This window comes from Carettochelys insculpta, chromosome 1 (assembly GCF_033958435.1).
Source record: "Carettochelys insculpta isolate YL-2023 chromosome 1, ASM3395843v1, whole genome shotgun sequence".
Classification (NCBI taxonomy): Eukaryota; Metazoa; Chordata; order Testudines; family Carettochelyidae; genus Carettochelys; species Carettochelys insculpta.
In genome coordinates, this window is record NC_134137.1 from 353,133,283 (window position 1) to 353,156,732 (window position 23,450).

At 44.4% G+C, this 23,450-nt stretch overlaps 1 long non-coding RNA gene across 2 annotated transcripts; it reads left to right on the forward strand.

The window, feature by feature from the left end:
* Positions 1–216: 216 nt before the first annotated feature.
* LOC142024512 (uncharacterized) lies at positions 217–21,901 on the forward strand. 2 transcript variants are annotated; one of them, XR_012648496.1, is made up of 4 exons: positions 217–431; positions 3,527–3,617; positions 4,958–5,096; positions 15,032–21,901. It is a non-coding gene; the product is annotated as an uncharacterized LOC142024512 (long non-coding RNA). The 2 variants fall into 2 exon arrangements; XR_012648497.1 differs by lacking the exon at positions 3,527–3,617 and having other exon boundaries at positions 15,032–21,900.
* The last annotated feature ends 1,549 nt before the right edge of the window (positions 21,902–23,450 follow it).

Below are 23,450 nucleotides of genomic sequence, written 5' to 3' on the forward strand. Positions count from 1 at the left end.
TGGTCAGAGAACACTGTGTTGATGTCTTTCTCCTTCATTGTCCCTCTGACTTTATGTAGTTCCTACCACGTTTTCCGCTTCCTGTTACATAATATACTTAATCCAGAAAGTAAAGAGTTAACTAGTATTAATGCATGCACATGGACAAAGCAGAAAGCCATGTGAGCTACTGTGTTCCTGTTGATAAGTTCCCCAGGGACAGTGAAAGGTGACACACTTGCAACTTGTGCAAGGCTGCAGCCGTCTGTTTAATTATTCTGAGTTTGGATCTGTCTGGAGACATTTGTGCTGAGAAACTGTAAGAAGGGGAAGAGTCTTTGCTAATTACAACCATCTATTAGTGACTTCCAGCTACTTGGGATCTTCTGTGCTTTAAATGAAAGTGGAGCATTTCATTAAGGATATCCAGCCAGGTTTCTTGCCATTCTGCAGTAAGTAACAAAGTACAGCGTTGCTTCATCTCTCTGCTTCAGAGCTGGGCAATCCCTGGCCCATGGCCCTGATCCTCCCCCACCCTTGAGTCTCAGGGCTCCCCTCCCCCAGCGTCCAGCCTGCAGTGGGTGACCTGATCAGGCAAGCCAGGGTTGGATCTGATCCATGGGCTCTGCCGAGGAGTGAAGGATGGCAGGAAGCGGCTCTGCTCAGTGCTGCTGCTGCTCACTGATGTTCCCCCAGCCAGAGAAGGGGGCAGGGAGCAGCAGTGGTAGTGCTGCCTGCAGGCTTCCTCCTGCTGCTCTGATTGGCTGGAATTCTGGCCAGTCAGAGCAATGGAGAGCAGCGCCCATTAATGAGGCAAGGGGCCACAGAACCATGTACATCTGTGGGTGCTGCCCAGGTAAGTTGCATTCCCATCACCCAGACCCCATGCACCAGACAGCTCCTGTACCCACCCCATTCAGATCCCTAGTCCCATCCCTTCCTGCACCCTGCCTCCACAGCAACTCCCTCCCCCTCTCTCCCAGATCTCTCACCCCCAGCCTGACCCCTTGCTTCCACACCCTGCACCTCAAACCTTCCTGCACACCCCTCCGCCCCGCACCCCCACCTCCCTCATGCATCCCCTTCTGGTCAGACCCTCCCCCCAGCCTGCTCCTGTACCTCCCTGCTACAGCCCATTCCCAACCAAATCAACCAGAGCACCCACTCCTGTACCCCCCCACCTACCTAAATTCCTCCAACTCCCAGCCCACTCTTGTATCCTTCCTCCTGCCCAGACCCGAGACTCCAAGTCCACTTCCTTCTTATTTGTGTGGCCCTGGACTGATCTGGCTATGTACCAGTGGGCATTGACATCAGTGAATTAGTGCACATTTCACAGGATGCCTGACAGTGATCACAGGATTCTATTCAGGATTGTTCAGATACTGCTGATCCATTATCTGATACCTGATGGATCCAAACTGCGGTATACAGATTGGTCGCACACCTATTAGTCAGGTATTTGCATCATGACAGCTAGATCAATTTTTACCAACTGCATGGTTTAACTCAGAGAAAGATGTAGTTCAAACTAGGCCTCTTAGACATGTTCAGACATCTCAAGTTGTGGAGAGCAAATATTATTCCAAATACGACTGTGTCTCTCTGACTTATTCTCCCAGCTGTCCATCTAGACTGAAGGTTAGAAATAAGCATAGATAAATGCCATATGTATCCGGATCAAGGACATGAGGTGAAATCAGCAGGGGCATTGCCATTGGCTTCAAGGACACTAAGATTTCAGGCATGCTGTACAACACAAGGTCCTTCATGGAAATTATCTCTGAATGTTGACTCTGCCCTGTCATTCTGGAGTAGGATGATTTTGTGGCTAAAGCTGAGCGTTGGGAAGTCAGAAATTCTTAGTTTTTACACCCAGCTCTGCCCAAGATTACCTGTGTGATCCTGAACAAATTATATTTTCAAAGTTAGCCACTGCTAACTTTTTGCTTCAGCTCTAGGTATACGGGTTGAGAAATATATGATGTAGTTTTGAGAGTACGTAGGACAGTGGTAATCAGGATAATCTGATTGCAAGTCATGAGACATTCTGCTGACATTGTTTGTCCACAGCCACTGCCCTCTGCAGCTCTCAGTGGCCATCGTTCTCCGTTCATGGCCAACTGGAGCAGTGGGAAACAGTAAACAGCACATTCCCTGCGCCCCTTCCCCCAGCTCCCACTGCCTGAAAACAGAGACTCACCGCCACTTGGAGCTGCAGGGGTTGGTGCCTTAGACAGTGTAACAGGCCAGTAGAGCCTGTTAGAAAGGGGGAAAGGAACCTCAGGATGCAGCCTGGGCTAGCGGGGAAAGGGAACAGCAGTTTAAGCATGCAGGTGAAAGCAACAGAGGACTGGAATTAAGTATTGAAAGCCAGCGGATTTCACAGCCAGCATGCTGGCAGGGCTTTTAAAAGCCATCCCAGTCAGAGAAGGATTTGGGAGAAGGAGAGAGGAGGTGAAAGAAAGACAGACAAGGAGATGAGGAAGTGTTTGCAAAAGAGAGCAGGAGGGAAAGAGTGCCTAGGCTCCCGTCCCCTAGTGAGGCTGACAGCTCTGGTCGTGCCTAGGTGAGGGGAAGAGACTGACAAGCCAGCCCAGACAAACAGAGGTGGGTGCAGCCTAAACCCTCCAGACAGTGGGAGAGGACCAGGAACTGGGCAATACAGGGGGGCACCTTGCCACAACAGTCAATGTCAGCAAAAACATCTTGCAGCTCACAATCTGATCCCCTGGTTGGGCCATGTGTGGTTGCCCACCACTGATTTAGGGCTAATAAAAATTGGGCTCACAGAGTCACAATTTAAGTTGCCAAAATCAAAGGGCAATTTTTGTAGACTTTTGACCTTCATTTCTCCATGTCTTAGTTTCCCTAGCTGTTAAGTGGGAATAATTTACTCACCTCATTCACTTATTTTATTGGTTTAGTGTATTAATGTTTGTAAATTGCTTTGAGAGCTTCTGAGGGAAGGTTCCAGAGAAGTGCAAGAGTATACGAAACAAGGAGATAATTAACATTAAGTCCCATGTATGTACAGAAGTATTTTGACCCCAAACGAATTACGGCCTCTCTGAAGCGTTACACAACAACTTAGCGTAAGTAAAGAAAAGGTCATGCACTTGACATAAGAAGAGGAAAATTAAGTTGGCAGAAGGTGATGGTCATGGGCATTTGTCTGTGACTGAAACCTCTACTCCGGTAAAAATTGCACGGAATCTTTAAAGAACACAGATAATAAGTACCCTTGCTTTTTCCTATCTAGTGTCTCTCTCCCTAGCTTTGGGCCAGCAGCAGCAACAGAAATGCAAAGAATTGTGTGTGGGTCACTGAGGACACAAACTATTTTTTAAAAAAACAAACAAACAAACAAACTATGTTGAATATGTTTAAAAAAGCATCCATGAGAGACTGGGTGTGAGATATGCTTTCTATTAAAGGAGGCTACATTTTCAAGTCCTGATTGGGCTGATGGTGTTCTCTAACACTAAACTCTTCCAACTATTTTTTATCTTTTTTGCTTTCTGATTTTTTGTCTTTAACTATGTAGGGAATGTGGCAGAAGGAACCGCAATGCTGCTGAAGGCTGGGAGGAATGTGCCTCCCAGAGGTCATCTGCATGAGAATGCAAAGGGCTGCAGGTGTGATACTGAGGCTGGGAGGAGTGTGTCTCCCAGAGATCATTTGCATGAGAATTCAAAGGTGTGCATGTGTGATACCTTTTCAGGCAAAGCCTAATGGGTAGCAAGTAAGCCATGAGATCTGGTCTATTGTAAACATGTAGTTGTAAAATCACAATTTAAGCTGACAATGCGGGAGTTGTGAGATCCCACCAATGCTCTGGGTTGTTGTGGGGGACAGGGCAGTCGCCTTAGCTGTGTAAGACATTGATTACACAGGGCTCCCTGGTTTAAAGCATTGTGAGAAAGGAGGAAAGGGGCACTGGTTGAGCCAGCTTGCTGAGTGCCATGGCCCTGCCTATGCCTTGGCCATATAGCTATAAGCCTGGTTTGACTAACCTGTCCTGCCCCCCCCACCCCCCGTTGAAAGATAGAGCTGGATGCTAGGGTGTTTGTGAAACCACATATGAGAGATACCAGGAGCTGAAATCACAAAGTGGCAGCTGAGGCCACGCAGAGCTGAAATCACAGGGTTCTGCCTTAGGGTGACCCAAGCAGTGGGGTTGGGAGTGACGACGGTGACCGGAGGGCAGCCGGTAGGAGTGACGGCGACCAGCGGGCTACGGCGGGTGGCTGGTGGCAGCACGGGGAGGCTGCAGACAAGTGGACAGCTAGTACTAACCTGGTGATGTATCTGTGGGCTTTGGGTTTGGGACTGCACCGCAGAAGGTACACCCTGTAACTGTGTGTGGGGTAAAGGGCCAAGAGCCCCAGCAAGAGACTGGGTTCTACTGCATGTGGGGATGGTATCTTGGTAAAGGGGTTTGTCTCTTCTTTGCTTAAATATACTGCATCTGTCACTGTAACCTTGGGGTAGGTTATGGTAATTAAACGAGCCATTTCTATCTCAGACTCTGTGCTTGCGAGGGGGGGAGAACCGCCTTACAGGCATCCAGCACAGGGGTGAAATTGTCCCAGGCCACTGGGTGGGGGCTCGAGCCAGTTGGTTGTATCCTTGACAGGAAAACCCCACAAGAGTTGAATCCGGCCCTTCTGGCAGGCATCTGGCATTAATAGAAGGGTTACAACTAGATCAAATAAGCACATAAACAAGACTGTTTGCAATAGTGTATGTGATGCCGTTGTGCAAACGCCAATATAAATCTCAAGCATTTCCCCTTGAATCCTGCTTAAAACCTGAAACACAAAATAATTTAAAATCTCAAATTAAGCTACAGTAAAATCTTGTTAATCCGGTGTTTGATCAGCTGGAACTCTCTGATACCTGGCATAATTCTGGCAAACCCTGAGCCATGATGAGGCTTCCATTTTTTTTTTTTTTTTTTTTTTTTTTAATTCAGACAGTCCCAGAGTGCTGCATGAGGCTCCCCACACTGTGCAGGATCTCCCACCCGGTGTCCACTGCCCTGCAAGTGTCTCCTCACAGTACGCGGCTATGTCTGGAGCCCTGTAAGCAGCTCCCACTGTTCCCACCAAAAGGTAAACAGGGCAGCAGTTGTATTGGAGCTGGTGCTGGAGGGTGTGAGGAGCTGAATTTTCTTATTTGGGGGACCACTGAGCACTGCCTGTGCTTCTCCCCACCCCCCCCCTCAGCAGCTCTCTAATGACCAACGTATTTGACTATCCGGCAACCTCCCAGTCCTGGCGTTGCCAGAAAACAAAGAGTTTACTGTATACTGAAATGTGTAGCTACTGGTTTCAGGGATTACACATTGAAAAAAAATTGAAATCACTCTCAGAACTAAGGGTCATGCTGTTATAACCAAGGCATGGATTGTAGCTGTTTGTCTGAACAGCACCTAGCCTAAGGGGGACTTAATGCCCATCAGGATTTCTGAACCCTACCACAATCCAAATGGTATACAGTCGTAGTCAAATCTTAGTGGAAATTACAATAACATGGTCATACTCAAACAATTATAATGCAGTATTACAGGTTACACAGTGACAGAATATACTGCAGCTTAATTAATTGCTCACATTTAACAGAAGACACTGCTTTTATTGTCCAAATGTGTAAACAAAAAATTAAAACTACTGCTGTGATAATGGTATGGTTCTGTACTGATCTTTGGAGCAGTACTTTGTGCTGTAATCACCTCCTGGGATAAGCTGATCACATGCCCAGAGGAGCTTCTCCTATAATTGCAATAGCTCCTCTTGCAGCTGCCAAAATCCTGTGCCTTAGGAGCAGTTTGTCAGTCTTTCCATGGTTCCTCAAACCTCACTCCCTTTCCCCACCACAATGCTTAGGATGGAAAGCACTTACCCTTTTCAAAATAAATACGGTGGTATATACAAATCATTTTTCAGGGTAACATTAACATTTCAGATCATTATGAATAAGACAGATCATTTGTTTTCCATGTTCACTGAAGATAAGACAAGTTACCAGCAGCAAGTGAGGGAGATTTAGGTTTGCTATACAGGAGACTGAGGACACTTGCTTAACTGTCCTGAAGCAGGCTTCCAAAGGAGGCTGTAGAATTCCTGTCACTGGAAGTGTTATAGAAATATATATGTCTGATTGTGAGAGAGAGAGAGGTTTTATAGGCAACTACACCCAGCAGGTCTTTGCCCGCGAAAGCTTATGCTTCAAAGTATATATAAGTCTATAAGGTGCCACAGGACTTCTTGTTGTTCTCTACACCCAGATTGTCTCTCAAAAGTCCTGCCAGCCCTACATTCCCATGACAATTTCGTTGTCATTGAATTGACCAGACTTGGACTATTTCAGAAATGTAGCCACAAGAATTATTATATTATATTATATTATATTATATTATATTAAGGTAATGTTCCCATTCTTACATATGAACACTAATTTGTTATGTTAAATTGAATGAAAGGTTTGATTGTAGCCAATGTTTCAAGTCAAGTTTCAGCAGGAGTTTAAGAGGTAGCCAGGGGATAGAATCCTGGAACAAGCTTTGGGTTGAGGGAGAAGTACAGAGGATGGTGTACCTAATGCATGGGATTAGGTGTATAGTGGGTGAGGTCAGTCCGTGCAAACAGTTTATGTATATCTCAAGATCACGTTACATCATGGATCAACTCAAATTTACATGGCGGATAAGATACGTAGGTCCTGCATCACCCCAAATGTATGCTAGTAGTAGTGTGCATGGGTTAGTAGATGACACAGGCATATTCTGTTGGGTGACAGATATGGGATGAGAGGTGGGGAAGGTACATGGATTGGGTTTCAAAGGTCCTGATTTATGTCTTGAGTGCAACCCATGTTGCTCCAGATGGAAGCGGGTGGATGTTTTAAAAAAACTCAGTCCCTATGAGACTTTGAGACTCAAGGAGTCCATTTTGAAGCACTTTGAAGAGGGGGAAGTGATCAAAAGTAGCCAACATGGATTCACCAGGGACAAGTCCTGTCTGACCAATCTGATTAGCTTCTATGACGAGGTAACAGGCTCTGTGGACATGGGAAGACAGTGGATGTGATATACGTTGACTTCAGCAAAGCTTTTGATGCAGACTCCCACAACATTCTTGCCCATATGTTCAGGAATTATGGATTGGATCCTTGAACTGTAAAATGGATAGTAAGCTGGCTTGACGGTCGGGCCCAACAGGTAGTGGTCAGTGGCTCAATATCCGCATGGCCACCAGTTTCAAGCGGAGTGCCGCAAGGCTCGGTGTTGGGGCCAGTGTTGTTCAACATCTTTATTAATGACCTGGATGGGGGACTGGATAGCAACTTTAGCAAGTTTGCGGATGACACAAAGCTAGGGGGAGAGGTAAATACATTGTAAGGTAGAGATAGGATCCAGAGTGACCTGGATAAATTGGAGGATTGGGCCAAAAGAAATCTGATGCCGTTCAACAAGGAGAAGTGTAGAGTCCTGCACCTGGGGTGGAAGAATCCCAAGCATTGTTATAGGCTGGGGACCAACAGGCTACGCAGCAGTGTGGAAAGGGACCTGGGGTTATGGTGGATGAAAGGCTAGATATGAGTAAACAGTGTGCCCTTGTAGCCAAGAAGGGTAATGGCATATTAGGGTGCATTAGGAGGACCATTTCAAGCAGATCTAGCTAAGTGGCTGTTTCCCTCTATTTGGCACTGGTGAAGCCACTTCTGGAATATTGTGTCTAGTTTTGGGCCCCCCCCGCCCCCGTATCAAAGGGATGTGGATGTGCTGAAGCAGGTTCAGTGGAGGGCAACAAAAATTATTGATGGGCTGGAGCACATGACCCAGGAGGATAGGCTGAGGGATTTGGGTTTGTTTGGTTTACAGAAGAGAAGACTGAAGGGTGATTTAATAGCAGCCTTCAACTTCCTGAAGGGGAGCTCTAAGGAGGATGGTGAGAAACTGTTCTCAGAGGTGTCACATAGCAGAACAAGGAGTCATGGTCTGAAGTTAAAGAGGGAGAGGTGTAGGTTGGATATTAGGAAAAACTGCTTCACCATGAAGGTGATAAAGCACTGGAATGCATTGCCTATAGAGGTGGTGGATTCTCTATCCCTCGAGGTTTTTAAGTCCTGGCTTGACAAGGTCCTGACTGGGATGACTTAGTTGGGGTTGATCCTGCTTGAAGCAGGGGGCTGGACTAGATGACCTCCTGAGGTCCCTTCCAGCCCTATGATTCTATGATTTGTGGACACTTTACCTACGGCAGAAAGAGTCTGTCTCTGTTCTTAGGGTTGTTGTAGAGTGCACATCCTATGGCATGGTGTATTGAGAAGCCCCTAGTGATCCCGAGTATAGTAAACATAATCCATCGGGGAGGAAGCATGCACTTTCCCCAACTTTGTCCCTCATCAGTCATCTTCTCCCACCCTCTGTGGGAGGGTACATGGGCGGGCAGGGGATAAAGCCAGTTATGCCCAGGGCTAGGAAAGGATCTCAAGAATAATCAAGGCCTGAGTCACTGTCCATCCGAAATAACCTATGTTGGGTAGAGAGGCATCCTTTTAATCTGAAAAGTTAATGGGAATCAGGGGCTTTCCTCCAGAAGCGTTAATAGAACTTGAGAATTGCAAGATGAGTAATAATACAAAGGGAATAGTCTCAGTAGTCAGACTTCTTACCAGAAATTTCCTTCATGGCTGAACACAGTATCCCCTGATGGTGATGATATCAGTGGCATATATCATAAGCACGGGGAAGGCTTTGTCACATCCCCACCCCCAACTCCTGCCTACTGTTCCCTTTGTGACAGAAGCTGGAGCAGGCAAGAAGCGGGCTGCACCGTGCTGCCCATCCTGCAGGCGCTGTTCCTTGGGGCTGATGGATGACAAAGCTTGTACTGTATGTTTGTTTTAGTGTTTACCTTTACCAGAGAGTTTGCATGATGTGTGTGACAAATCTGCATGGGTTTTACAGAAGCTGGTGCATGTCCACTTCCATTGATGAAGTGGTGAAACATGAATAAATTAGACAGTACAATCTGGGCAACCTCCGTGTGAATCAAATTTTGTGTAAATGTGGGGGTAGGAGGGGCTGGGGAGATCTTCAGAACTTCTCCAGCTGGGGGAAGAGGATGGCTGGAGCCTCTGCTCCAGCCACCAGCCATGAGGAGCAGCCATGGTGCCACTGCTGCTCCCCAGCCTTGGTGCTTGGCCCCAGGGCTGCTCCGGTGGCGGCAACTCCAGCCGTGGCACTGGAGCCCTGGGCAGCTCCATCCATGGCGCGGGTTGGTCCCAGGGCTGCTCTGGAGGCAGCAGCTCCACGGCTTGGCTTGGCCCCAGACAGCTCCAGCTGTGTTTGCCCCTCTCTGCGCCCTGCATTGCTGTGCTGGGAAGCTGCAAGGCGGGAGCTGCCTTCTAAGGTGCCCCCGAACTGGCCAGCAGTGCAGGGGTGAGCAGAGAGGTGGGGTACAATAAAGTAGGGTCCCCCCAGACTCAACTCACGCTCATATGAAAGCACGTAAATTGAGTCCTTGCCAAGCAAGGGTCTACTCTACAGTACTGGGAGCTGGGGGATTTGGCTGGTGCGTTACTTGGAGAGATTCATGAATTACCCTGGGGGCATTCATGCAATCTGGCCAGGTGTGAGGGTCCACATGTGACTGATCTGAGTGATGATGTAATCTACACACTGGCTGGGCGTGGTTCACTGTCCCATGTAGTGGCACCTAGACCACTTACACAGAGAAAGAATGAGCTTCCTCTACAGCCTTAGCTGAGAACTATCTAGCTTTTCACTCAAACTGTAGAGGCATCTGCACCATGCTCCAGAGGTCCCAGGTTTAAGTCTGCCCGTGGGTGGTTACAATGATAGCACCTAAAAGAGTTACTGCTGGTCACTAGCAAGGTACTGTGAGAGACAGGCCAGGCTGGAGAGAGCTCAGAGGGCACAGCAGTCCCACAGTCCCAGGCTTCACTCGGAGAGATCCTATCAAAGAAAGGCTCAGGATGTTGCAGGACGTAACTTGCTCCAGCATGTTCGGCTAACATAGCTGCAGATACAGTTGAAAATTGTAGTTCATCTGAGAGGATCTTCTGTTTGGTTTTATGAGAAGTAATCCCATTCCAGGCACATCCCATTTTCCTGGAACAGTCAAACCCTTATGACCCTTATGTTGCTTTAAGATATGAGACTCAAAGAGCTAGTAGATAGAAACAAAATACTGAGTCAGGGCCATGTATTTTTTTTCTATATGCTGATGTACTATTTTGTTTTTCCTTTAACACCTTTTCCTGGATAACACTAAAGAATATTATAGGCCTGAGCCATCACAAAATAATCAACTCATTCCATATTACCATAAACTTAAATCAAAGTTTCCTTCAGAAATTTGATGCTTGTCTTGTAGTCCCCAGGCTGTTTGTTAAATTTAACTTTGGTTCAGGAGGAATTTCATTTGAGAAAAAATGACAGAGACGAATAAGATAATTTTTACTGGAAAGTACCTCTAGACCTCTGACTTACCATGAGTCCTACTGTACGTTGTGTATCATGAGCTTCAGGCTCTTGTATTTTTAATTTTGGGGAGTGATGTGGTTCATTTTTGAGGCAAGAAAAAGTACAAATATTTCTAATTGATTTAAAAGAGAAATTGCCAGCCATGTAAGTTGCTTAGAAACTTGGCAATATTAATATCAGTATGGAAAATGGATTTGTGGGCAGAGCACTGGTGAGACAAACAAAAGTTCATGTTAGCTGCGGATTATCACATTTTCATGCCCTAAAAATCCTGTGTGCAAGACCACACATCTACTATTTTAGAGAGTTTGTCTGTCTGCTTGAGCAAGAACTCCTCCTAAACAGTAAAAAATTTGGGCTAGTGTTCTGTTTCAGCACAGCTAAGTCAATGCTTAAGGTCCGAAAACTAGAAGAAAATGCAATTGGAAACCTAATTAACTATAGCTTTTTTTGTTAAAATATACCAAATGATAAGAGTTAATAGGGATGAATGGCGAAATTTTAACAATACCTTTTTTAAGAAATCCAAAATAAAAAATAACTTCGTAAGACTAATGCTGTATTTTTGAAAAAACAAAATGATTTAAATAAAGCCGGTATATTTTCCTTTTTGTTTAAAAGCAAAAGCCTTTGATTGAGTTAAGAACCCAAGCAATGCTGTGTAAATCTGCTAGTTAGGGATTATATGTTGATGTAGCATGGTGCAAAGACATATACTGAAATTCACAAACTCCCATTTACACCTGCCCCCTCTTCCATTCTGAAAAACAATGAAGAAAGGACAATTTTGTAGTGTGTCCAAAAGATTAACAATTCCAATCTGACATGAATATATAAAATTATATCTAAAGACATCAGAAGCTGGCTGTCAGACATTGGCTTTAAGAAGGTAGAAGGTCAAAGTGACCTTTGACCAAGGCTCAGTTTATACAGCTCAGGAGCCCTGCTGAATATCTGAGAGATAGCAGTAATGAAATTTGATTCCGGCTGATTTGGGTTCCACACACATACAAAGTATAAATAGATAGCCTAGGGTGTTGAAAGTAACACTAAATAATATATACACCAGAAAGCTCAGTGTACAATCAAGCATGAGACTAAATGTTGGTAAAATGTAAAAAAAATGAAATATCTAAATTATTAATTGCATATATTTTAATAATATCAATAGTACCTGGTATTTAGTCCTTTAGAAATAAAATCGTGTGCTAGTTTCGGCTTTATCCTGGCTATTGTATGAAGTAGTCCTGATATTTCGTTTTCATTACATACTGTATTCAGTTTCCTTTTACAAGTGACATAACAAATCACTTTAAATATTAGAGAACTTGGGCACCTAGTTATGGTTTTTTGTGTTATGGTTAAAATAAACATTTTCACATTCTGATTAGATGAAGTACAAGAGAGACTATACTGTTCAATAATAAATAACACTCATTTGTTTATTGAAGATGACTTAAAATGACAGCAGGGATTTTCTTTTTCATTTCCATGTAAGATGATTGCCTCCTTCTCTTTGAGTTCATGTGGGTGTTTGTGATGCTGTTCAATGGGAAATCTGAGGAAGCCATGAATAACTCAGAGGTACCTTAACTGATGAAAACAAAGGCCCGCATCCCCCAAGGCGCTTATTTGTCTCTTTAGGCACCTATAGTCTCCATTTAGGCACCAATGACATTTTCAAAACTACCAGTAAGTGATCAGCTAAACTAGGAGGTACCCAAGCTCTCCAATGACATAAGTTTCTACCAGTTGGCATTCATAATGCTGCCTAAGCTTTAATGCTATTGTAACACTACACTCTATATTCTTCTTAGTGATATCACAATTATAGCATAGTTGTGATGTTTTAATGCAAGATGTCCTGTGAGGTGTTACTAGAAAGTTACGATTTTCAGAATATGATTATCCTCTTTGCATGCATGTATCATTTTTGTAACTGAAATTATTAATATTGCCTATTGTCACAGGGTATCCCATGCTTATGAAAATTGACTCATAGCTATGAATATGAGTAAGTCAAAGATGCTTTAGACTAAGCACCTCATGTAACATCAATTTTAACATTACAGTCTGATTTTTAATACACGTTACAACAAATATATCCTATTTCAGTGCATGTATCATTCTTTTATGTGATGTCAGAAGTTGGATGGCTCAGTGATCAAATCAACATCCTGTGACTAGCCTTGTTTGTCCTGTAAGCCAAAACTGTGGTTGGTCCTAGAAAGAGGTGACTATGCCATCTGGTACTGGAATCCATCTTGAACCTGGCATTTTTCAGTGTGTATGGAAGGACACCAAACAAAGGATTCCCACCCTGGGGGAAAGTCTATTTAAGCAATGGGATACAATAAGCCATTGTCTTCAACTGGCTTTTGAAATTGCCTGGCCCACTCTAAAAGGATACAAAGGACTTTGAAGAAACTGTAGACCCATGTCAGAATAAAAACCATCAACTCTGGCATGATACTTTTGCGGGAGATAACAGCTGTTTTTGGTAACAATTTGCATGTGACACATTTATTAGTGGATATGTTGGAGGGTAGGGATAGGATCCAGAGAGACCTAGATAACTTGGAGGATTGGGCCAAAAGAAATCTGATGAGGTTCAACAAGGAAAAGTGAAAAGTCCTGCACTTGGGACAGAAGAATCCCAACCATTCTTATAGGCTGGGGACAGACTGGCTAGGTAGTAGTGCAACAGGAAAGGACCTGGGGATTACAGTGAATGAGAGGCTGGATATGTGTGAACAGCATGCCCTGGTAACCAAGAAAGCTAATAGAATATTGGATGCATTAGGAACAGATCTAGGCTGTGTCTACACTATCCAAAAACTTCGAAATTGCCATGCAAATGTACATTTAGAAGTTTACTAATGAAATGCTGAAATACATATTCAGCGCCTCATTAGCATGCGGGCAGCCACAGCACTTCGAAATTGACGCAGCTCGCTCCCGTGCAGCTTGTCCAGATGGGGCTCCTTTTCAAAAGGAACCCGGCTACTTCAAAGTCCCCTTATTCCTATGAGCAGATAGAAATAAAGGGATTTCAAAGTTGCCAGGGTCCTTTCCAAAATGAGCCCCGTCTGGACGAGCCGCGTGGCAGCAAGCCACATCAATTTCGAAGTGCCGCGGCCACCCGCATGCTAATGAGGCACTGAATATGTATTTCAGCGCTTCATTAGTAAACTTCGAAATGGCCATTTGCATGGCCATTTCAAAGTTTTTGGCTAGTGTAGACATAGCCCCAGAGAAGTTACTATTCCCCTCTGTTCGGCACTGGCGAGGCCACATCTGGAGTATTGCGTCCAGTTCTGGACTCCCCAGTATAAAAAGGATGTGGATGCATTGGAGAGGGTCCAGTGGAGGGCAACAAAAATTATTAGGGGGCTGGAGCACATGACCTATGAGGTGAGGCTGAGGGATTTAGGCTTATTTAGTTTGCAAAAGAGTGGGGTGGGGGCAATTTAATAGCAGCCTTCAACTTCCTAAAGGGGGGCTCTAAAGAGGATAGAGAGAGGCTGTTCTCAGTAGTGACAGATGGCAGAACAAGGAGCAATGGTCTCAAGTTACAGAGAGGAAGGTATAGTTTGGATATTAGGAAAAACTCTTTCACCAGGAGAATGGTGAAGCACTGGAATGCATTAACTACAGAAGTGGTAGAATCGCCATCCCTAGAGGCTTTTAAGACCTGGCTTGATAAAGTCCTGGCTGGGACGATATAGTTAGGGTTGATCCTGCTTGAAGCAGGGGGCTGGACTCAACTTTGCCTGTAAACTCAGCAATGCCACCAGATATGCCTGAACTTGTGTTTTCCAAGGACATTGACAGAGGGTAGAAAAACATAAGAACAGCCATACTGGGTCAGGCCAAAGGTCCACCTGGCCCACTATCCTGTTTTCTGACAATGACCAATGCCACAAGCCCCAGAGGGACTGAACAGAACAGATAATCATTAAATTGATTAAGAGAAGCTAAGGACGCCATTCCTACCCATCCTAGCTAACAAGTATTGATGAATTTATCTAGTTCTCTTTTGAACCCTGATCAAGTCCTAGTCTTTACAACATCTTCTGGCAAGAAGTTCCACAGGGTAACTGTGCTGTGTGAAGAAAAACTTCCTTTTGTTTAAGTCTCCTATCTATTAATTTAATTTGGTGGCCTGACCCCTAGTTATGTTATGGGAACAAGTAAATAACTTTTCCTTATTTGCTTTCTCCATATCTGTCATGATTTTATAGACCTATATCATATCCCCACTTGTCTCCTCTTGTCTAAGCTGAAAAGTCCCAGTCTTTTTAATCTCTCTTAAAATGGCACCCACTCCAGACCCCTAATAATTCTGGTTGCCCTTTTTTTAACCTTTTTCCAATGCCAAGGTATCTTTTTTGAGATGAGGTGACCATATCCGTATGCAGTTTTCAAGATTTGGGCATACCAGGGATTTATACAGAGGCAATAAAATATTTTCTGTCTTATTCTGTATCCCTTTTTTGACGCTTCCTAACATTCTGTTTGCTTTTTTGACAGCTGCAACACCAAGCGCTTGTCTTCAGACTTCACTATGGCCCCTATTCATCTCAAGAGACTGTGGTTAGCAGTGGTGGTGAGGATCTATGGGCAGTGTTTGAGTCTGCAGCTTCTCTCATGGCTTATCCATCCAATATTGGATTTGCATGGTCGACTGCAATAACCACATGTCAATCTATTTCTGAATTCTTGAGTCTGAGAGCTTTTCCTTCAAAAATGAAGTTGTTTTGCGTGGCTTGCACATATACTATCAAAGGATGATGTGCCCTGTTGTAGAAATCATCACCAGGTATTTCGATCTGATGATGTAGATTCCCATGATTTTGGATCAATGTTGAACTTTTTCATGGTGTTTTTGTACGTATCCTTGAATCTTAGCTTTGGTCTTCCTCTTGTTCTCAACCCACATGACAGTTCACCAAAGAGGATTTGTTTGGGAAGACATTTGTCACCCATTCTTCTCACAATACTCAGCCAACGTAGTCTTCTGCTGTTGAGGATCACTGTGAGGCTGGGTATGCCAGATCTTGACAGGACATCTGCATTTGAAACCTTAACTTGCCAGTTGATATTCATAATTCTGCAGAGATAGCAAAGATGGAAGCTGTTCAGTTTTTTCTGCTGGTTTGAGTAGGTGGTGCATGCCTCAGAACCATATACCAGGATACTCAATACACATGCCTGGTAGATTAGCATCTTTGTTTTCACTGTCAGCGTAGGATTGTTCCATGCATGTATCATATGTCTGCCAAAAATAGTAGCTGCCTTCCCGATTCTGATGTTCAGTTCTTCATCCACGGATAGGTTTGTGGTGACAGTAGATCCAAAGTAACAGAATTGTTGAACCACATCTAATGGGCGATTATCCAGAATGACATTGGGTTGCTGAGGTGTACCTGGAGTGAATATAACAGTTTTCTTCATGCTTATGTCAAGGGAAAGCAACTTGCAGGCTCTGGACAGAGAATCCTTCAGTGACTATAGCGCATCTTCATTACAAGTGATGAGAGCTGCATCATCTGCGAAGATGAGTTCCCTAATGAGGACTTTTTTGACCTTAGTTTTGGCCTTGATTCCTGCCCGGTTATAGAGAGAGCCATCTAATCTTGTGTGGAGAAATACATTGCTGCATGAGTTTTGAAATGCGCAGTTTAGTAGAACTGAGAAGAATATGCCAAAGACGGTAGGAGCAAAAGCACATCCTTGACTCCACTGTTCATTGCAAATGGTTCTGATGTAGATCCATCATATTGCACTGTTGCTTTCATATTTTCATGAAAGGATGTTATGAGCTTGAGTAGGGTCAGTGGACAGACAATCTTGGTTAATACTCTGTATAGTCTTGATCTACTAACTGTGTCAAATGCCTTTGTTAAGTCCACAAATGCTATGCATAATGCCTTTCCTTGTTCTCTGCATTTTTCCTGTAGTTCTCAAAGACAGGAAATCATGTTCATTGTTGACCTGCCAGCCCTGAAGCCACATTGTGTTTCTGGATAGACTTGATCTGTGAGTTTTTGCAGGCATTTGAGAATGACACAGGCAAATGCGTTTCCTGTGATGTTCAGTAACCAGATGCCTCTGTAGTTGTTGCAGTCACCCTTGTTGCCTTTGTTTTTATAGAGAGTGATGATGTTTGCATCCTTTGTGTCGTGTGCGACATCGCCTGCTCTCCAACATTTTAGGAGTAAGTCGCAGAGGAAGGGGAAGAGCACAGCCTTGTTTGCCTTCAGGACTTCAGCTGGGATTCTGTTGTTTCCTGGTGCTTTTCCACTGGGGAGAGCATCAAGAGCTTGAGAAAAGTTCGTCCTCTGTAAGCTCTGCATCTAGCTCAGACATTTCTGGAAGAGTTGGAATGAGGTTGTCAAGTTCAGGTTGTATTGTACACTTGTGGAAATAAAGACTTGAGTAGAGTTCCACCCATCTGGACAGCTACAGCTTTTTGCCCGTGATCACCTGGCCATTTAAGTGCTCCAGTGGGGTGGCTTTGGAAATGTTTGGTCCAAGTGCTTTCTTCAATCCATCATACATAGTTTTCAGGTCACCCAATTCAGACTCCCTTTGAATATTAGAATATAGATCGGCTCAATACTTGTTTGCACACCGCCTGGATTCTCTCTGAAGAACAGGTCTTGCATGTCAAAGTTGATCTCTTGTGCTATGAGATGGGTTCTTTATGGTATTCAGATGTGCATTGTGTTTTTCTTTGAGAAGAGCCCTAAGAATGTCAGTATTTTCATCGATCCAGTCTTTGTTGGAGAATTTACATGTTCCAAAGGCAGATTTGGCACAATCGTATATTGCATCTCTCAGCATGGATGATGTTTCATCAATGGTTTGCTGGTCAGGTTTGTGTCCCATTTTGTGAGTGAGATCATCTGCGAAGACAGAGCGTTTCAGTGCACCCCTGGTATTGAGGGTATTGATCTTTGGCTTACTGCATTCCTCTGTCATATAGAGTTTCTTTGAGATGATTTTCACTCTGCTGATGATTAAGGAGTGATCAGTGTCACAATTTGCACTGTGATATGTGCATGTAAATTTGACATCATTGAGATGTTTCCTATGTACCAGTACAAGGTCAAGTTGATGCCAGTGACCGAATCTGGGGTGGCACCATGAAACCTTGTGACATTCTTTCAAGTCAAAGAAAGTATTAGATATGCAGAGCTAATTCTGAGAACTGAATCTGAGAAGCCTTTACCATATTCATTCATTTTCCCAATACCATGATGACTGAGGCAGATGGCCCAGGACTGATGGTTCCATCCAACTTTTTCAGTGAAGTTGCCAAGGATGTAAAGTTGTTTGCCAGTTGGAAAGGAGTCGAAAACTTTCTGAAGGTTGAAATAAAAGTGGTCCTTGTCTTCAGTGCACAATGCCAATGTGGGTGCATAAGCACTGATGATATTGACATACACTGACTCGTGGAAAGCTTCAAGGATATAATGCTTTCCGATTCAGCTGTGAGCGCATTGATAGATTTCAGCAGATTGTGCTGAACAGCAAATCCAATTCCGCAGAGGTAGTGTTCCTCTGAATTCATGCCCTTCCGGAAGACAGTGTAGTTAGTTGGTTTCTTTCACTGACCCAGCATCTGCCAGCGGGGTTTCCTGGAGAGCAGTGATGTCAACATTCAGTTTGTGTAGCTGTTGATCTATGACTGCTGTCTTCAGAGAACGACCTACAATAACTCCAAGATCTCTCTCGAGTGGTTATGACTAAATTAGCTCTCATCATTTTGTACAGAGTTAGGATTTTTTCAAGTATGCATTACCTTACATTTATCAATTTTAAAATTTGCTTGCCATTTTGTTGTTCTAACTCCCAGCTTTGTAAGATCCTTTTGAAGCTCTTCACAGTCTGTTTTGTTCTTAACTATATAGATCAATTTAGTATCACTGTCAAATGTCACCATCTCATTGTTTACCCCTTTCTCCAGATCATTTATAAATACGTTGAATAGGATTGGTTGCAGTATGGATCATTGGGGGACACCACTAGTTACCTTTCTCCATTCTGAAAACTGACCATTCATTCCTACCCTTTGTTCCCTGTCTTGTAACCAGTTATCAGTCCATGAGAAGACCTTCCATCTTATCTCATGACAACTTACTTTACTTAAAGAGCATTTGGTGAGGGACCTTGTCAAAGGCTTTCTGGAAATCTAAGTACACGCTATCCACTGGAATCCCCTTGTCCACATGCTTGTTGATCCCCTCAAAGAACTCTAGCAGAAGAGCCCATGCTTGGCTTTTCTCCTCCACCTACCATGCTGCAAGTAAGAAGGATGCTCTGAAGACTCCAAAAGAGGAAACTGAACCAATTAAGGAGTTAGGCAGTATATTCCTGAGGTACACTGCAGTGAGATGGGGGGATATTACCAGTGTGATTCATGAGTGGCTCTGGGAGGATTCATGCAATCTAGCTGGGTTTGGGGGCTCCACATGCAGTTGTGCAGAGCGATAAGAGTACCTAGGCGAGTTGTTGCCAATTACAAGCAAGGCCTTATGAGCAACAGCCGAGTCTGAAACAAGTTAAGGGTGTACAGTGATCCAAGAGTCTCAGGCTGCACCCTGGGGGAATCCCATCACAAATAGGTTTTACAATCCCTCACTTGCAAGACTAAAATGCTAAGAAGATTATTATTAACCAGCACTATCCAAACGTAGAAACAATTTAGCTGAAATAATGTTTAAACTGACTATAAACATGTTTCCTTAACTAGATTCCCTGCTTACTGTAGACAGAGGTGTCCAGGACAATTGGGCACTTTCTTGACAAATCAGGCACCCTGAAGTTCAGCAGACAGGGCTGCCCATTGTCCTGGATGCCCTGTCTGTCAAAAGAAGGCCCCCCCCCGAGTGTCCCCTCAGCTTTTTTGTCAACAGAACTTGTCGATCAAAGTTGCTGTTCCTCATCTGGGAGAGGCATAAGGTTATCAGCGGAAGTGCTGACAAAACACATTTTGTGTGTGGTCATTCCACCAGTTTTGATGATAAAACTGTTTTGTCAGAAAAACTCACTAGTGTAGCCATAGTCAGGGATGTAATTTGGAAGGAGGCAAAGTTATGCAGTATCTTTAAGATAAAGACAAGATACTTGAATTTTATGTTTTGGAAGAAGGTGAGCCACTGAGAGCAATCAAGGCGGAGGGGTGATTTTATCAAGTGTTATGGACTAGAGGAAAGTAGGTGGGAAACTTCAGTGTCAGTCACAGGCCATGGTGAATTAATCCTACATTCAGCTCATTGATCCTCAAATGGCAGCCAGCCGCTTGAGCTTGGCTGCATTTTGTAACTGCTGCCGCCAGTTGTTCTGTTTGCTAAGTGGCACATATACCACCTAGAAAGAATAAATGCACAGGAATCTCAGCTCTCCAATTTCCTTTACCCCTATCCAACTGCTACCATTGTTACCAATGAACTTCTTCCTCTTATAGAATGCTAATTTGTATTATACTCTCCTGTCACTAGGTAACATATATAACATACTTTCTCTATGTTGACTTCAGTGCACCAATTTAAGCCAGAGGACAACTAGGCCCTATGTATAGTAATATTTTTTACTTATTAAATACATTCTAAACAGAAGCTTAACCTTGACATTCATTGGGAAAAATCAAGTTCTATCAAACAATTTCCTGAGAAAAATTCCTTAATACTGGAGGTGTCATGGATGCCTTATACACAGTAAGATGCAGGACTATTAGTAGGTTTTTGTATTCTCAGCTAATAGTGTGATTATGGGATTGTTATGGTACTCTACTCTGTAGAATTAGTCTCTAAATATTTACTGAAAGATAAGAAAAAGGATCAATGTGTTGATTACACTGGTGCAATTTACTCAGTTTTTTCACATATTCTTGTGTGTAAGTTCCACGATGAAAAGCATAGTTTCTGTTTAGTCATTGATTTTCCCTTGTGACTTCAAAAATTGAATATCCATTTGGTCACGGTTAACTGACAGGGAAAATTGGAACAAGCTGTGTTTAGGGATTACAGTCATACCCCGAGATGCACCCATTCAGGTTACAAGAATTCGAATTTACGAGGAGTTTGATTTAAAACCTCTACTTCGTTTCATGAGGCATTTCCTCAAATTTATGAGGACCGATTCGGATTTCGTGTGCCTCAGCGGGACGCAGACGCTCTGCAGTGGGAGAAAGGCTGTGGCTCCAGGCAACGGCTGCCCGCAGCTCCATCCCACCTGGCGCATCTCTCCGCAGTGCCCAGCGGCGTTTTCCCGGAGCCCCTGGCCCAGCCTTTACCTGTGGCTGGTCTGGGTCTCCGCCTCAGTGCTGCAGCAGCGGCGCACCCTGGCCCAGCCGGCGGCCACGGGCTCCCAGGTCCTCCTGCGAGATGCGGCTGCTGGGTGAGCAGCCCATCCCGGCCCCACCACTGCCGCTCGCCCCCCGGGCAGCTAGGGTACCGCCACTGCCCACCCTGCACAGCTGTGCCTCAGGCGCTGCTTGCCACTTGTGGTGTTCCTGTTCATTTAGCGCCTTGGCCGCTGCTGGAGGGGGCTCTTTGCCACACAGCCCCACACGAGTGAGGCATCATCCCTTGCCAACTGGGGGCCCCCTGTGTCTGCACCTGCCTAGCTCCCCACGCGGCCAGCCCCTGGCACCGCCCCCTCCTCTTGCAATACAGTAATCCTTCAGTGGATTTTTATTCAATTTCCTCATAGTCCTCCATCATTTCACAGAACTGTAACAAGTCAAGCTGACAATGCATTAAACATCTGTGAGTGGCAAATGGTTTTCTCTTGTACCAACGTTTCTAAGTCTAGTGCTATTTTATGTCCTTACAGACACATTCAATTTCTAGTGATCCTCACCTTATGGAATCTGTTTGGCAACAAGTAACAAAATCTGCCCTTTCAAGTATCCATTGCAACTTGCATCAGCATGTTGGAACAGTGGAATGTTAGATTTTAAAGATCGTATTGGAAAGAAATGCATTTTTGGGTACTCATTGGCTGCCAATAAATTATGCTACTTACTTATGACAAAAATAATGTGATTGGCCTGCTTTGGAATTAAAATGTAGAAGTTACTCTGTCATTTGCAGTTGCGTACAGTAGTTGGTGCATGTTGCGTTGAGTTCTCCTCTCAGAGTACTCGTGGTTTGATAGTTTATAGCAGTGATAAGTGTACAGTGCGTAATAGCTACGAAAGAGCTTAACAATAGCAGGTAAACAGCCATATTATAGAGTAATTAATGAAGGGAAAATGCCTTGTTAGGTTGTGTTATGATAACTAATGTTAGCTAGCAAAGTAATTGTGTTCATTTTAATGGGATTTGGTGTTGTTTTAGCATAAATGGGTGTAAATGTTGGGGCTCAGGAACACACAAAATTTTTTCCCATTGAAATTAATGGTAATTACATTTTTGACTTACAAAAATTTGCCCTAAGAAGAGTTTTTCAGGAACGAATTACCCTCGTAAGGCAGGGGGAAGACTGTATGTTCTCTCCCCCTCTTCTTTTGCAGCAAGCAGTGCTGTCCCTGAATAAGGCTGCTTTGACACCTAGGCAGGATACAGGAGCTGCTGTTGTTCCAGTTCAACAGACAGTTGACCATCATACTTGGGCTACTTACTACAGGTTTGTGACTAAATACTTCCAGTGGTATCCTCTACCTGCATCCAACGTCACTTGCCTATCTCCATAGGGCTTTCATCAAGAAGTAAATCTTCAGTGTCAAGAGAGAGACCTTCACATAGGAATAGATTTAAGTGAGGCTGGCTTGTGAGTTCCAGCTCCACTCTCTCTTCTCCAACTCCCACCTACCATAAGGCACAGGCACAAGAACATGTACACTGGAGGGAGAGAGCACAGGTTTGAGAGCAGTTCCTCCTTCTAGGCTGCTGCACCTAAAGAGGCTTAGCAAGCTCATTCTGCCCCCGTTTGGAATCAGTTTCCCTTCTCTTAGGTACTTTTGGTCAATGGTGCCTTATTCTGTATTATTCAGGTAACCCCTCGAAATCACTCCAGGTGGCTACCTCAATCTGTCACTCTGAAGATGCAACTCAACGCTTTAATAACCCAGCATGAGGCTTTTCACACATATGATAGTACTAGCAGGAGTAAGAGATGGTGACACTAAATTATAGAGGCTCATACTTCATTAGGGAAGTAAGTCAATTTTGATACATCAGTTCTAGCTACACAAATAACACAGCTCAAATTATGTATCTGAAATCAACATATTTCCCTAGTCTAGACTTACTCTAACAGTTCTATGCTTCAGAGCAAAGACTGGGTTTATTGTGGGCCTGTCTATACTTCTGGGAAGATCAAGCCCCTCAGAGTCAATCTTCCAGAGTTTGATTTTTTCATGTCTGACAAAACAGAGATACAAAATTGATCTCCCTGGGGTTGGCGGTGTACCCCTTTACTCCGGGGAGTAAGGAAGGTGGACAGGAGAAATGCTCTCATTTAACTTCTTTAGTTAGGACAGTCACATAAGTTGATTTCAGAGGTGGATTCTAGCTACACTATTGCCACGGCTAGCAATGAGTACAGGAAATTGACCTATTTCTTCCGTAGAGCCAAGCCCTGGGTGTTGGTTGTGGTCTCTGCACTGACCATCTCCCAATCTAGCACGCATGGTCCCGCCCACAGACACGACCTTTCTGATTGAGTCTCTTGGCGGACAGGCAGCTGGGATAACGCTGAACCCGATCATAGCTGGCAGGGCGCGACCATCTCTCGCTCAAACGTGGCCTGGCAGGGCCTTTCCCTGGGGGGAAGGAGTCGCTCTGCAGCGCAGTTGCTCCGCAGGCGGCGAACAGCGAGACAGACCTACAGAAGGAGGAGGAGGAGGTGGTGGTGGTGGGCTTCCGCCTGCAGAACGCGGCTCCGCCGCTCGGTGCCATGGGGCAGCAGCCGCCGCCCCGCGGGAAGGGACCCCTCT